Source organism: Bactrocera tryoni, chromosome 3 (assembly GCF_016617805.1).
Source record: "Bactrocera tryoni isolate S06 chromosome 3, CSIRO_BtryS06_freeze2, whole genome shotgun sequence".
NCBI classification, from domain to species: domain Eukaryota; kingdom Metazoa; phylum Arthropoda; class Insecta; order Diptera; family Tephritidae; genus Bactrocera; species Bactrocera tryoni.
The window spans coordinates 73,458,725-73,472,856 of NC_052501.1; the positions used below are offsets into that span (position 1 = coordinate 73,458,725).

General features: G+C 35.5%; 1 long non-coding RNA gene across 1 annotated transcript in view; it reads left to right on the plus strand.

Moving 5' to 3' along the window:
- The window catches only part of LOC120770176, an 88,512-nt gene that overhangs the window by 30,569 nt on the left and 43,811 nt on the right, over positions 1-14,132 (plus strand). The window lies entirely within an intron of this gene.

A 14,132-nucleotide genomic window follows, 5' to 3' on the forward strand; every position in this document is an offset into this window, starting at 1 on the left:
TTACCATTGTGAATGCCTAAAATTACACATTATTCTCAAAAGAGTAAAAAAAAATGTTTTCTTTACCTTCTTTTCGCTTTTTTTTTAAAAACTTAGGTCTTACTAAGCTATAATTACCAAATTTTAGACCAGTTTTACCATTGTGAATGGCTCAGATTACAAAATATTCCAAAAATGAAAAAGGCACAGATTTTGTTTGGTTTCAAAACTTAAAAAGCACTAACTAAATTAAATAACCACATTTCAAATTTAGGGCCATCTTTACCATTTGTGAATAGTTCAAATACCAGTTTATTCCTAAAAAAATTAAAATAAGCTAGGATTATTTTTTTTATTTTTGAGTTTTAAAAACTTAACACTAAATTTATTGTATTTAGCAGTATGTTATACCAGTTTTACCTTTATTGAATGAAATCCAGGTTGCATATTATTCTCAAGAAAAAAAGCAAATGTTTTCTTTACTATTTTTGGCTTTTTTAAAAACTTAGGGCTTACCTAAAGCTATAATTGCATATTTTGAACCCAGTTTACCATTGTGAATGGCTCGAATTACAAAATATTCTAAAAAATGAAAAAAACTAAGATTTTGTTTGGTTTCAAAACTTAGCACTAACTAAGTGAAATAACCACATTTCAAATTTAGGGCCATCTTTACCATTGTGAATAGTTCAAATACCAGTTTATTCTAAAAAATTAAAATAAGCTAGGATTATTTTTTTTTATTTTTTTGAGTTTTAAAAACTTAACACTAAATTTATTGTATTTGCTTGTGTTATGCCAGTTTTACCTTTGTGAATGGCTCAAATTGCATATTATTCTCAAGAGAAAAAAACAAATGTTTTCTTTACTATTTTTTGGCTTTTAAAAACTTAGGGCTTACTAAACTATAATTGCATATTTTAGACCAGTTTTACCATTGTGAATGGCTCGAATTACAAAATATTCCAAAAAATGAAAAAAACTAAGATTTTGTTTGGTTTCAAAACTTAGCACTAACTAAGTGAAATAACCACATTTCAAATTTAGGGCCATCTTTACCATTGTGAATAGTTCAAATACCAGTTTATTCTAAAAAATTAAAATAAGCTAGGATTATTTTTTTTTATTTTTTTATTTTTAAAAACTTAACACCAAATTTATTGTATTGAATGTGTTATGCCAGTTTTACCATTGTGAATGCCTAAAATTGCACATTATTCTCAAGAGAAAAAAAAAAATGTTTTCTCTACTATTTTTTCGCTTTTAAAAACTTAGGGCTTGCTAAACTATAATTGCATATTTTAGACCAGTTTTACCATTGTGAATGGCTCGAATTACAAAATATTCTAAAAAATGAAGAAAACTAAGATTTATTTTGGTTTCAAAACTTAGCACTAACTAAGTGAAATAACTACATTTCAAATTTAGGGTCTTCCTTACAATTGTGAATAGTTCAAATACCAGATTATTCTAAAAAGAAATGAAAATAAGCTAGTATTATATTTTTTTAATTTTTTTAGTTTTAAAAACTTAGGACTAACGAAATTGCATATTTTACGCCAGCTTTACCATTGTGAATGCCTCAAATTGAATATTATTCTCAAGAGTAAACGAAAATGTTTTCTTTAACATTTTTTCGCTTTCAAAAACTTAGGGTTTACTAAACTATAATTGCTTATTATAGGCCAGCTTTACCATTGTGAATGCCTAAAATTGCATATTATTCTCAAGAGAAAAAAAATGTTTTCTTTACTATTTTTTCGCTTTTAAAAACTTAGGGCTTGCTAAACTATAATTTCATATTTTAGACCAGTATTACCATTGTGAATGGCTCGAATTACAAATTATTATACTAAATGAAAAAACTAAGATTTTTTTTGGTTTCAAAACTTAGGACTAACTAAGTGAAATAACTACATTTACAATTTAGTGTCTTCCTTACAATTGTGAATAGTTCAAATACCAGATTATTCTAAAAAAATGAAAATAAGCTAGGATTATTTTTTTTTTAATTTTATGAGTTATAAAAACTTAGGACTAACGAAATTGCATATTTTAGGCCAGCTTTACCATTGTGAATGGCTTAAATTGCATATTATTCTCAAGAGTAAAAAAATGTTTTATTAACTATTTTTTCGCTTTTAAAAACTTAGGGCTTGCTAAACTATAATTGCATATTTTAAACCAGTTTTACCATTGTGAATGGCTCGAATTACAAAACATTCTAAAAAATGAAGAAAACTAAGATTTATTTTGGTTTCAAAACTTTGGACTAACTAAGTGAAGTAACTACATTTAAAATTAGGGCCATCCTTACCATTGTGAATAGTTCAAACACCAGATTATTTTAAAATTAAAATAAGCTAGGATTATTTTTTTTTTATTTTTTGAGTTTTAAAAACTTAGGACTAACGAAATTGCATATTTTAGGCCAGCTTTACCATTGTGAATGGCTCAAATTGCATATTATTCTCAAGAGAAAAAAACAAATGTTTTCTTTACTATTTTTTGGCTTTTAAAAACTTAGGGCTTACTAAACTATAATTGCTTATTTTAGACCAGTTTTACCATTGTGAATGGCTCGAATTACAAATTATTCTAAAAAATGAAAAAAACTAATATTTTTTTTGGTTTCAAAACTTAGCACTAACTAAGTGAAATAACTACATTTAAAATTAGGGCCATCCTTACCATTGTGAATAGTTCAAATACCAGATTTTTCTAAAAAAAATGAAAATAAGCTAGGATTATATTTTTTAATTTTTTTGAGTTTTGTGAATGACTCTAATTAAAAATTACTCTTAAAAGTGATTTTTTTTTTATCATTTTTGCAACTTTAAATAAATTTTCATTGTTCACCGAAAAGAAAACAGTGTAAAGAGTTTGCTTGAAAATCAAGCCGAGTCTGTTCGATTTGCTTCGAATATATGTATGTATGTTATCTGTGGTAGATAGATATGACCAATTGATCGTCTGTTTCCAAGACTCATCGCCAAAGTGTAGTCCAGTAAAAATATGAATTTTCTTTTAAATGAACTATAAATCAAATACAATAAATCTCTACTAATACTTAGAGTGACAAATCGAACAAGAAGCTGGTATAAACAATCTTATAATGAAATAGGTATAAAATAATAAGCCATTATGTGTTATTAATGCCATTTCTGGTTACGCTTTTGTGAAGGCGATTGTTCTTAATGACATTGCTTCGTACTTGCAAAATATACTAATATTAAGACTCCCCTTAGTGACATTGTGTTAAATTCTCTTCTAAAAAATATAAAACATATTATCTATCTGTGAAGCACCGTCACCAATTATTCATATTAATTGCATTTCCTATGACAAAATATGGTCAATATTTCCCGTCAAGTGTAAAAATACTATTTATTTAGTGTATTGCTAAATAATATTTCGCACATCCGCCTAAAAGTAAAAATATGCGCATACAACCACTAAAAACGCTAAACAGCAATATTTGTCAACAATTTTCATACATATGTATGTACATATGTACACATGTATTTATGCATATACAATATATTTCCTACCGCCGCCATATTTGTGTATTTAGCAATGGGTCAGAGCAGAGTACAAAGATGCAATTTGCGATTGTTTTCCGCGCAAATATTGACAAATGGGAAAAAATATTAAAAAGGCGTTAAATTACTTGTGAAATATAATAAATGAAAAGGGTGCTAATAGCAATAATTAATTAGGGAACTAGTGTCGTTACAATGGCGGAAAGCTATTAACGTCAAATCTTTCTTTATTTAGCTAAATGAGTTTGTATAATCAATATAATAAATAGACTGTTATTTATGACAATGAGTTTTTAATGAAGCTTTACAAATCCATTAAACGATTAAGCTTATAAAGTGCCATAGCTAAGCTCAAGATACTGAACTGTGAATCGAAAGTAAAGAAAGTAAACTGTGAATCGCGGTAGGAAGAGGCAGCTGTAATTTGAAACTTTTTTAAAAATGGCAAGCAAATAGTAGTATTCTTCTTCTTTATTCTCGTAGACACCGCTTACGTGGTTGTAGCCGTTAGATCTCTCATCCGAGTATGTTTTCTTCTTTTCTTTTGAGGGTGTTCTTTACGTGGCTGGTCCCAAACCCAGCGCACCACCCTGGGAAGGGGATGTTTCGCCTTCTTACCTTCGCTCGTCTACAAACAGATGTTTTTTGACTACCAATAAGATACTTGGTCTAAGACCGGTAGTAGTGAGCTGCTTGAGTCATATGTAAAAGAATCATTTCTGGCCACTCCCAAGTGAATGGCGCTTAGAGATCTTTCCTTACTTGCGTGAACTTCTACACATCGCTCCATCCTCTAAATGTTACTATACCACTCCGATTTTAGTGTCTGCATTGTTCCAGTGATATGTTTGCGACATGTCGCGAATTACAAAAAAAAAAAAAAACAGGCGACTACTTGCTTGGAAGTGCTTGTAGACGAACAACTTTTGTTGGAGTCGACTGATCTCGAAAAGCCCATACAGTTGACTGCTCTTTACCTTCGGGCGCATACGCGTAAAGCCATGTTTCATCATTTGTCACAATTCTCTACCAATTGACACGGGTTCTTTTTTGGACGATCGACGGATTGTGTGGACTCTAAAGAGTACACATGTTTTTTTTACAGCCGAATATTCATGCATTATTGATTGTACATACATATGCTGATCCCACTAATGTCTATCGTTGTCTCTATCTGACAACTGGCATCAATAGTTTCCGGATAACAACTGATTTTGGACTAAATCCCTCTTGGAGTGATCTACTATGTAAGACCTTATTTGAATTCACCATACTAGCGTCTCTCCCATGTTAATTTCTTTGCACTTTCTCCATGTATCGTAACCTGCCAAGAGCCGTCCGGCAGTCCTTTCAAGATCGTGTGAGTAAAAAGCAAGCTAGTTTCCTAAGGGTCTCCTGGTCATGATTCTGCCGATCCTGCATGTACTTTAAGCATTCCATCTCGCCTTGATCCCCCTGTCGGCTTTTTCGTAAATTTCAAGGACATCTCCCTGCTATGTGAGATTATTGCCTTAATTGCTGCCTGGCCATCAATGTATATATTTATTCTTTTGATGTTATTTCCTGCGTTGTTAGCTATCCTGGCCGCTTTTCCAACTGCAAACACTTCCTCCTGGCAGATACTGCGGTAATTCGGAAGTTTGTAGGGTCGTCTGTAATCCAGCTCCGAGCAATAGATTCCGTCTCCCACTCGATTGGCCATTTTGGATCCATCTTGTAGATGTTGTAGGTGGCTTGACGCAGGCTTCTGCTTACTAAAACTGAATGCAATCGAGTAAAGACATCCCTTAAGTAATATATACATTAGGGTGTCCGTTATTTCCCAAATTTATTTTTGAGTCTGCAGCGCCCTCAAAATTTTTAGTAAATGCCCTAAAAAGAATTATGAAACCCATATGAGCTCTTAATATTGATAATAACCCGTGCCGCAACGACGATTTATTTCCCATTAAAATAATATGAGGTTTCGTACTTTTTGTAATTAATTTTTTCTTTGCGAAACCAATTGATACATTGCTGCGGCACCGAATTATTTTTGTAGGAAATTGAACGTTCTACAAAAATTCTCTTAAATTTTTCAGTCCAGATCGCCACCTAGCACCAATATCGTTTATATATTAGGGTGGGTACTCTGAAAAGTTGCTTGCTAGACACCTCTAACGGAGACTCTCCAAGTATAAGCTCTTTGGCTTAACGGTTTTGTATTTTTTCATTATGATGAAATAGAAAAATGCATACCATATCTCGCATCCAGCTCATACGAGTACTTGGAGGGCCTTTCCAATTTTTCATTTCAACTACCCTATTAAATATATCGTATATGGTGGTGGAAAAAGTGTTTCGGTATAAGCTTAATTTTCATCAATTTTACTTAATTCTACTTATAATCGATATGCTTTTATAAAGTTTTATGGAATATAATATAACTCCAACTGCTGAAAATATTTTCTTTCCTTTGGCACAAACCAAACTCATTTTATAAAATCACAATGTGCTTTTCAATTGTTTTGTTGTAATAAAACTAAACAATTGAGTGAAGTATCAAATGACGTTAAAGTGACAGCAGAAGTGCGAAAAGTTGACATAGCTAATGCAAATGAAAATGTGCATTTTTGTAAGTGCATATACATATATTTCAAACTACCCAGTAGGAAAAAGGAAGGAAAGTAGAAAAGTTACTGCATTTTTGTTTAGAAGCTCTGCTGATTTCTTAACTATTTTATTATTTTCTTAAATCAGTTGAACCTCCCTAACTCTAATCTCCATAATCCACAAAAAACTGCGAGTTAGAGATACTTCGAGTTATGGAAGGAAATTTATACGAAATTTTACTTAGATTGCCATTTTAAGAGTTCAAGTTATGCGGAAATTAATCCGAAATATTTTAAAGCATTTTTTGGAATAGAAAATATATGTACCTTAAAATTAAGCAAGGAACCTGAGGCATTTAATGATTTTGGAAATATTTCTATGAATTCAACTTCCTGGTTATTGCCGTGTTTTCCAAGGTTACAGCCACCGGATGAAGCCTTCTTCAGAGAGGTGACCATCCACTCAGACATTTTAAAGTATTTTTTGAAATAATAAAAATATATGTTCCTTAAAATTAGGCAAGGAACCTGAAACATTTAATGATATTGGAAATATTTCTATAAATTCAACTTAATAAATATTTCAGTGTCTTCCATGCCGAGGTTGCAGCCACCATAGTGTAGCCTCCTACAGAGCAGTGACCATCCACTCAGATAACAGATTGCCTTGAACTCATCATCTGTGCGTTCAGGATTGGTCAAGGAGAGCCTAACCTCGCTATCAATAGCATCGAGTGGCTTTGTGATAAGTTTGGTACGTGTGGCAGGCCACAGAGTAATCATAGGAAATTGTAAATCTGTTGAGCTAGCAAGGAAAGGCACCCTAGAACCGCTATCGGTAGAATTGGAGCGGATCGGTGCTCCCGTATCCTCTAGTGTTCTACTTCTAGATAGCTTCGCGTTTCTTCCGTGTACCACAACTTCAGTTTTCGCTTCAAGTTACTTTTTTCCTACAGGGTAGAGTTATCTCTCAACTCTGATGCGTACAAAAAAATCTAAAATTACGACTGCACACATTTCAGAATAGACATCAAAACTATATAAATACAAACATTGCAGTACGTATTTCCCATTGAACTCATTGTAGTGGCAATGTACCACGAAGGCGAGTCAATAAAATGAGCTGCCATGAAGCTATCATAGGAAAAGGAATAATATTAGCAATAAGCTACAAACACGAGATATAAAAATGTATATGTATACAATATACATATATATTATATGTACAATGTACATACCTATATATATATGTCTATATGTAATATTATATTATGTAATATTATACATCTATATACCCCCATAAATATTCCTACATACTTATAAGTTAATATCAATATTCGGCATTAAAAACTGCAATCGTAAATATTACATCATTTCACATTGTTTCGTAGCTTCTCTTTCGTATTCTTCTTATTTTGCAAAATCCTTTTTCAAGTTCTTTTTCATTTTATTCGTCGATTTGTTCGCGAAGATGCTGCACCCTTTGCTGCGTCAGCGTTTGTTCGTGCGCAATGGCTTTCATTGATGGCAACCATGAGCTTTTTCTCCGAAAATTTAATGGCAATAGCAAGGCTGCTCTTAAGCAATAATGGCTAAAACAAAAACGCAATACATTAAATGTAAAAATATATATGTTCACATTTATGTTAAGAAACGAAAAACTGCAAATATCGGCATTTTTACTCTAAGGTCTTTATCAATTGTGTTAAGGTCCAAGGTCTTGTTGTATTAAGCAATATTATTTATTATAATCTGAATAGGGTTTTAAGTTTGCTACGAAGTTTGTAAAACCCACAAGGGAACTGCGGAGACCCTGTTAAGGATATACATATGTATATGCACAGTATTATTGAACTTGAGGTATTGAGAGCCACACCTAATTTATAAGAATGATGCCAGTAAATCGTCTCGTTTACTATTATGATAAAAAAATGACAGTATTCAAAATATCCGAGGCTCTTTTGTTAGGTAGGTAGGTAGGTAGGAGTGCAGCCCTATCGGGCTCAATTAACACTTGATGTGCCATTTTGATGCACTGTTCGTAGAACCTCCTGTATGTGCTATTACGTTTCACCTTATCTTTCAAACCATTTTGAGGTTTCGATGAAACTACTTATGTCCGATATGCTTTTAGTGGAAATCCATTCAAGGTTTGGTGCTAGATGGATTCCAAGTGTTTTGTGTCGGATCTGTGCTAGAGCTGGGCATTCACAGAGAAAGTGGAAGATTGTTTCCTTGTTCCCTGCTACTCCGCAGCCACGGCAGATGTCATTGTAGGGCATACCCATTTTGGATGCGTGTTCCCCAAATGGCCAGTGCCCTGTTGTGGTAGCTGTTACTCTGTAAATACTTTTCCTTGACCTATTTAGTAAGTCGTTGGTTCTTTTCCTGTCATATGTTGGCCACAATTGTTTAGTTATGACGCATTTTGTGATGTTTTTCCATCTGTTATTTGCAATTTGTTGAAATTGTCTATTGATCTCTCCTTTGATTGATCCTAGCGGACTTGGTATTATCTCCGCCTCAGATTCGTTGAGGAAAGCTCCTGCCTTTGCCAACTCGTCTGCTTTTTCGTTACCGAAAATGTTCCTGTGGCCGGGAACCCAGATTAAGTTTAGTTGGAGCTTGTCTTTTATTGCGCTTAGTGCTCTCTTGCAGTTGTGTACTGTGCTGGAGTTTGTCATGGGTGAAGACAAGGCCAGGAGCGCCGCCTGGCTATCCGTAAATATAGTTGCTTTTTTTATATTCCCGTGGTTTTCCAATAGAGCTTCGCAGGCTTTTTCTATGCCTAGTACTTCTGCTTGGAAGATGCTAGCCGAGTTCGGTAGACGTATAGAGAGAGATATGCCAAGATCAGTGGAGAATACCCCCAGTCCATTTTGGACCCGTCGGTATAGACTGAGATGGTATCCTCCTCTTCTATTGAGCCTCTTCTCCATTCTCGTCTAGATGGTATCCTTACCTGGAAGTGTCTATTGAAGTCCAGCTTTGGGAGAATGTAGTCTGATTTATTAATGGCGAGCTTGTGAGAATTACACTATGTCCATAGTTCTGCTGGTTCTAACCGCCCAATTCTTTTATTCTTGTCGCCGCTCTTTTTTTAGTTTCATTGGAGTGCTTTTTGACGAGGCGGGTCCCAAACCCAGCGCAAAAAAATCTATAATTTTCTGATATGAGTGAACCCAATAAAAAGGAATTTCTTTTATACAGCGAGTCCTGGATTCATAACTATGTATATGTACGATTCTGTAGATTTTTCCTCAGAGCAGACTCAGACAATCCTACAGTTAAGTATATATTTTCAAATTTTTTGGTATATCACAGACCACTTTTTGGACCAAAGTAAAGAGGGAGAGTAAGAGGTGGAGCCTTTTGTCTAAAATTTTCCATCAGCTCCAGTTTAAGATTACCAGACCACTGTAGCGTCTTTCAAGCGGAGGTGACTGCCAGCAGGGCAGCAGTAAATGTACTGCTCCTTAGTGCAGTTTCCTTCAGAGAGGTGTGTATTCAATATAAAAGTGGAGTGACTATCTTGCCTCTGAACTCGCTGTGCATGACCACAAAATCAAAACTTTTAAGCTTCTTTTACAAGCATATTCGACTTGTTGGGTGTCAGGTTACAGCGAATCGCCAGTAACTGCAAAACCGATAAGCTTGCTACGGAGAGCATCTTTTCTTCAATTTAATTCGATTGGAAGGGAGTCCGTTTTGCGATGTCCTCTTGCGTTGGATCTGTGTTCAGCAAGCGCCAGAACTGTAAGAGGTTCTCAGTAATACTGGCTCTTAGAAAAGTCAATCTCGCGATTGTAAGTGTTTTGTCGGGATATTGTCCAATAGATTCACAAGCGGTGCGGCTTGTTGGACGCTCATTCTGTCAAAGTTGTATGAGGGAAGGTAAATTGGAAGCATCTTCTCACCTTCTTCTCTATTGTCGTGGTTTTCTCGGACTGAGATTGAAATATCTCGGTAGACACACACTTTTGGTGAAATTAGTGAAGCGGTTGAGATTGATATTAATCGCATTATTAAGTTTGGTGTAAGCTCAAAACGCTTCTAGTGATCCAGTTTTAGTAGTTTGAATATCTGTCCAAGTGAGGTCTATCGATTTTGGATTAACCATACAACATACATACTCTTGCTTTGAACCAATGGACCACCAGCGGGAAACAACCAGAACTTTTGCAACTGCGAGATCCTCCTAACCCAGACTGAGGTTCTTCGAACTAATGACTCTCAGTAAAGTAAATCTCGCCGCGATTGTAAGTGCTCTGTCTAGACAACGTCCAATAAGTTTACAAAAAATATTTTGTCGGACGCTCTTGGGTAAAGCTGTCTGGCGGAAGGTGAAGTGGAAACACGTTGTTACTTTCTTCTTTATTGTCCGACTTTTCTCGAACTGAGATTGAAATATCTCGATAGACATATCTTTAGCGAACCTAGCAAAGTAGTTGGGGTCGATATTAACCACCTTAATAAGTTCGGTGTAAGCTCAAAACGCTTCTAGTGATCCGGTTTTAGTAGTTTACAGGGAACACAAAGATCGAATATCTGTCAAAGTGAGATCCATCGATTTGGGATCAACCCTACGTCCTAACTTAATCTAACCTAGGGCTCTTTTGAAATTTCAGACATTGACTTACCATTAGCCTCGTGCTAGCGTTAAAATCACGCACAAATTGACATAAGAAAGACTTCCTTATTATTCTTCCAGGTGTAAGCGGTTATCGTGTGCTAATTTAAATGCGTTTTTTGTTGCATAATTTCGCTTTTATTTATTCATGAATAAAATTATTGTCTTTAAATACAAGTAAGTTTAAAGTTCGCTTTTTTTATTGTTGTTCTAGCGGTTCTCTAATGTCATGAACTTTTCGATTCTTTACGAGTTATATGTACATAAACAGATATGCGAGTATATATTGACCTGAATATGTATGTATATTCATAGCATGACTTATACATCTGACATATGTGTATACTTGTTTGTCGGTCTGACGCCATGTCTGTATGCGGTTTTCATCCAAAGAATAAAATGCTCTGAATGTTGCAGCAAAAGTGAGTTCAAATACCAAGTACAATGCTGAAATGCATTTATACAATGCTTTCATGCAATTTATTACAACTACATACATATGTATGTATGTGTGAGGTGGTATACATATATGTATATGTATGCATGTGTTTGTGCGCTGGCGCAAAAGTAATTAAATTAAATATGTGTCTAAGTGAATATTGCAATATATGCTATACGTAGGCCTAAGTAAATGCGAACAAACTCATTGAGGTGTGTGTGCTTGGGCACTTTCCGCCTCATAAACCTACAATGCGAAATAAACAGTTAGAACAATATTTTAAAGAACGGCTAGTTTCGTGTTATTTGCAATTCCTTTTATATTGTAGACTGAATGAAGATACAAGATGACGAGACAACACGTCAAAAACGAAACGTCAAACTCTCTTAGTATTTATATACAAACACATGTTCCTTCCCTCAAATTTATCACACGCATTCCAAATAAATTAACTCTATTTTTTTCTCAAACACCACTGAATACCTTTTATGAATTTCGTAGTTTTTTTGAAATGTCAGTTCCACCCAACTCTGTCTAAGCTCCCTTAAGTGGCATCTTACTTTGAAAAACTGTCTATAAGGTGGTGCTAAACATTACAGATAATCGTTCCGCACAGTTACTCCAAAATGTTCATTGCATGTAGATTCTTCCTGACGGTACTTGTGGCCGATTTCTTTCGACCTGAAAGTTACGAACTGATGGATCATTCAAATCTACTTTTATTGGTAGTGTTTTTTAAGTGGAGGGTCCCAAGGCTAGCGCACAACCTGGGGAGGGATGTTTCGCCTTCTCACTTTAGCTCACCTAATGGACGTTTTTTGGCTACTTAGAGAACGCTTGGTCTAAGAGCGGAAGTCGTGAGCTGCTTGAGCCATATGCAAAATAATCGGTGCTGGCCACCCCCAAGTGAATGGCGCTCAGAGAACTTTCCTCTTTTGCGTGAACTTCTACACTTGTCTCCATCCTCCTCATTAACATTAGACTTAATAAATATGATCTGTGTGCAAATGCTTGAGAGAATTATTTTTCAGCTCAATCTCAATATAATATTCCTCTACATCTTCATATATGTCGTCTGCGATTGCAACTGTGGTGATATCATTTATGTTGAAATCAGAACTTAACCTTCAGAGAGGATCAAAAAAGTATACAAAGGTGCAGAGGAAAATGAAAGAGCATTGAAAAATATAGTAGGAATCATAACGATCAAGCTAATCTTGAGAACTAACCAGCAAAAATACGGTAAAGCGGGTGCAACAAAATTCAGTGCTGATGATGAAACGGTTTACAGGACAACATATTTCCTCGGCTCCGAATTTAGGTGCCTTCGGCTCGAAATTAGGTGGCTAGAGTGGAAAAAGCGCAGAATATTTTATCAGAGCCTTCGAATTGTTGAATTGTGGGACTTAGTTGGGTTTCACTTGACAGCGATCTCCTCATTCTTTCTTGAACTATTTATCTACAGTGATTAAAATATCGTGAAAAAATCGGAGCAATAACAATGTATCCACTCGACTTTATTGGGAACTGACGCTTTATTCGTAACTTATGTTGTAGTTGTTGTAGCGGTTATCCAATCCCCGCTTAGGTGCTAAAGTTCAGGTTAGTTATCATCGAAGTCATCTAACGGTATGCTCAAGAAACGTGCTGCTTCCAAAGAAACGGACCGTAGGAAGATAGGAAGAGGGGTGTTAGATGAGTGGGATTCATTGAACATGTAAAAACATGGTTAGAGTCATGCGGGAACTCATTCCACACATTATATACATATAATTGGTATATTGGTGTCATTTGAGGAGGATAAGTAGGAGTTTAACCTGATACAATAACCACAATGTAGTTGCGCAAAGGTCACACTAGATTCTTGCGACAACTCGAACTTTTCGTCTCCTATGGCTGGTGGCTCCGTTTCAAGCATACGACTGCAGGGAGGATGTCCCATTCGGAATTGCTTGGAGAGGAGTGTATTCTACTTCTTGTTCGGAAGCATGCGGGCCTCACTAAGTAGATGTTTGACAGTAGACATCACGAGGCATTCTGTCATTGTAAGGAGTGCAGCATTATAACACGCTAGAAGCCTCTTCGCCTGTGCTTTACTACATCTAGGTGACCATATCGGCACCGTAGTTGGTGACTAGTCTTCGTCCAGTTAATGAATACAGTTGCGGTGGGTTTATTGGGGGATACTGTCAGGCTCCTTGCTGAGAGGAAGCAAAAAAGATGGGTGAGAATGTTCGACGAGATAGCTGTTTACTTTCGAACACATGCCATTGATTCCATTACCAGTATGAGTATGAGGTGATGGAAATTCTATTAGTTGGTTGAGGAAGTTTTAAAATATAGAAGTTGAAACAGTAGTGGAGAGAGGAAAGCGAGAAAGATCGGCGAGATAGCTGTTTACTTTCGAACACATCCCAGCGATTATATTGCCAGATCACCCTGTAGAATCCCGGTTTAATTCCCCCTTTATGAGAATTTCGATCTCGAAACAGTACGGATGGCTGCCGATCGCTCAGATAGTTCATAGTCTACCTCTTCAGCCCTGGAGGGTCAGTATCGTCAGAATCGTAAAATCACCTGCGTGTGAGGTGATGGAAATTCCCTATGGTGGTTGAGGTAGTTTCGAAAATTTGTTGTTAGGAGTTAAAGAGTAGTGGGTAATGGACTTCACTCTGCAAATCTCTGTTTAATACTTCTTAATTAAGAGTTTTCACCTGGAAACAATACGGCTGATGATGCTCAGCTAGTTCATAGTCTACCTCTTCAGCCCTGAAGGGTTCGATGAGCTGTAGTAGCGTTATGTGATTGACTGCGTCAAAAGTTTTTGATAAGTCCAAGGCTACTAGGCTTGTTCTCTCACAGGGTGATTTTTGACATTAATATTTAGGCGTTTATGACACTAATTGACTGGTCTAGAAACAGTACAGATGATTCCCAACTGCACAGATATG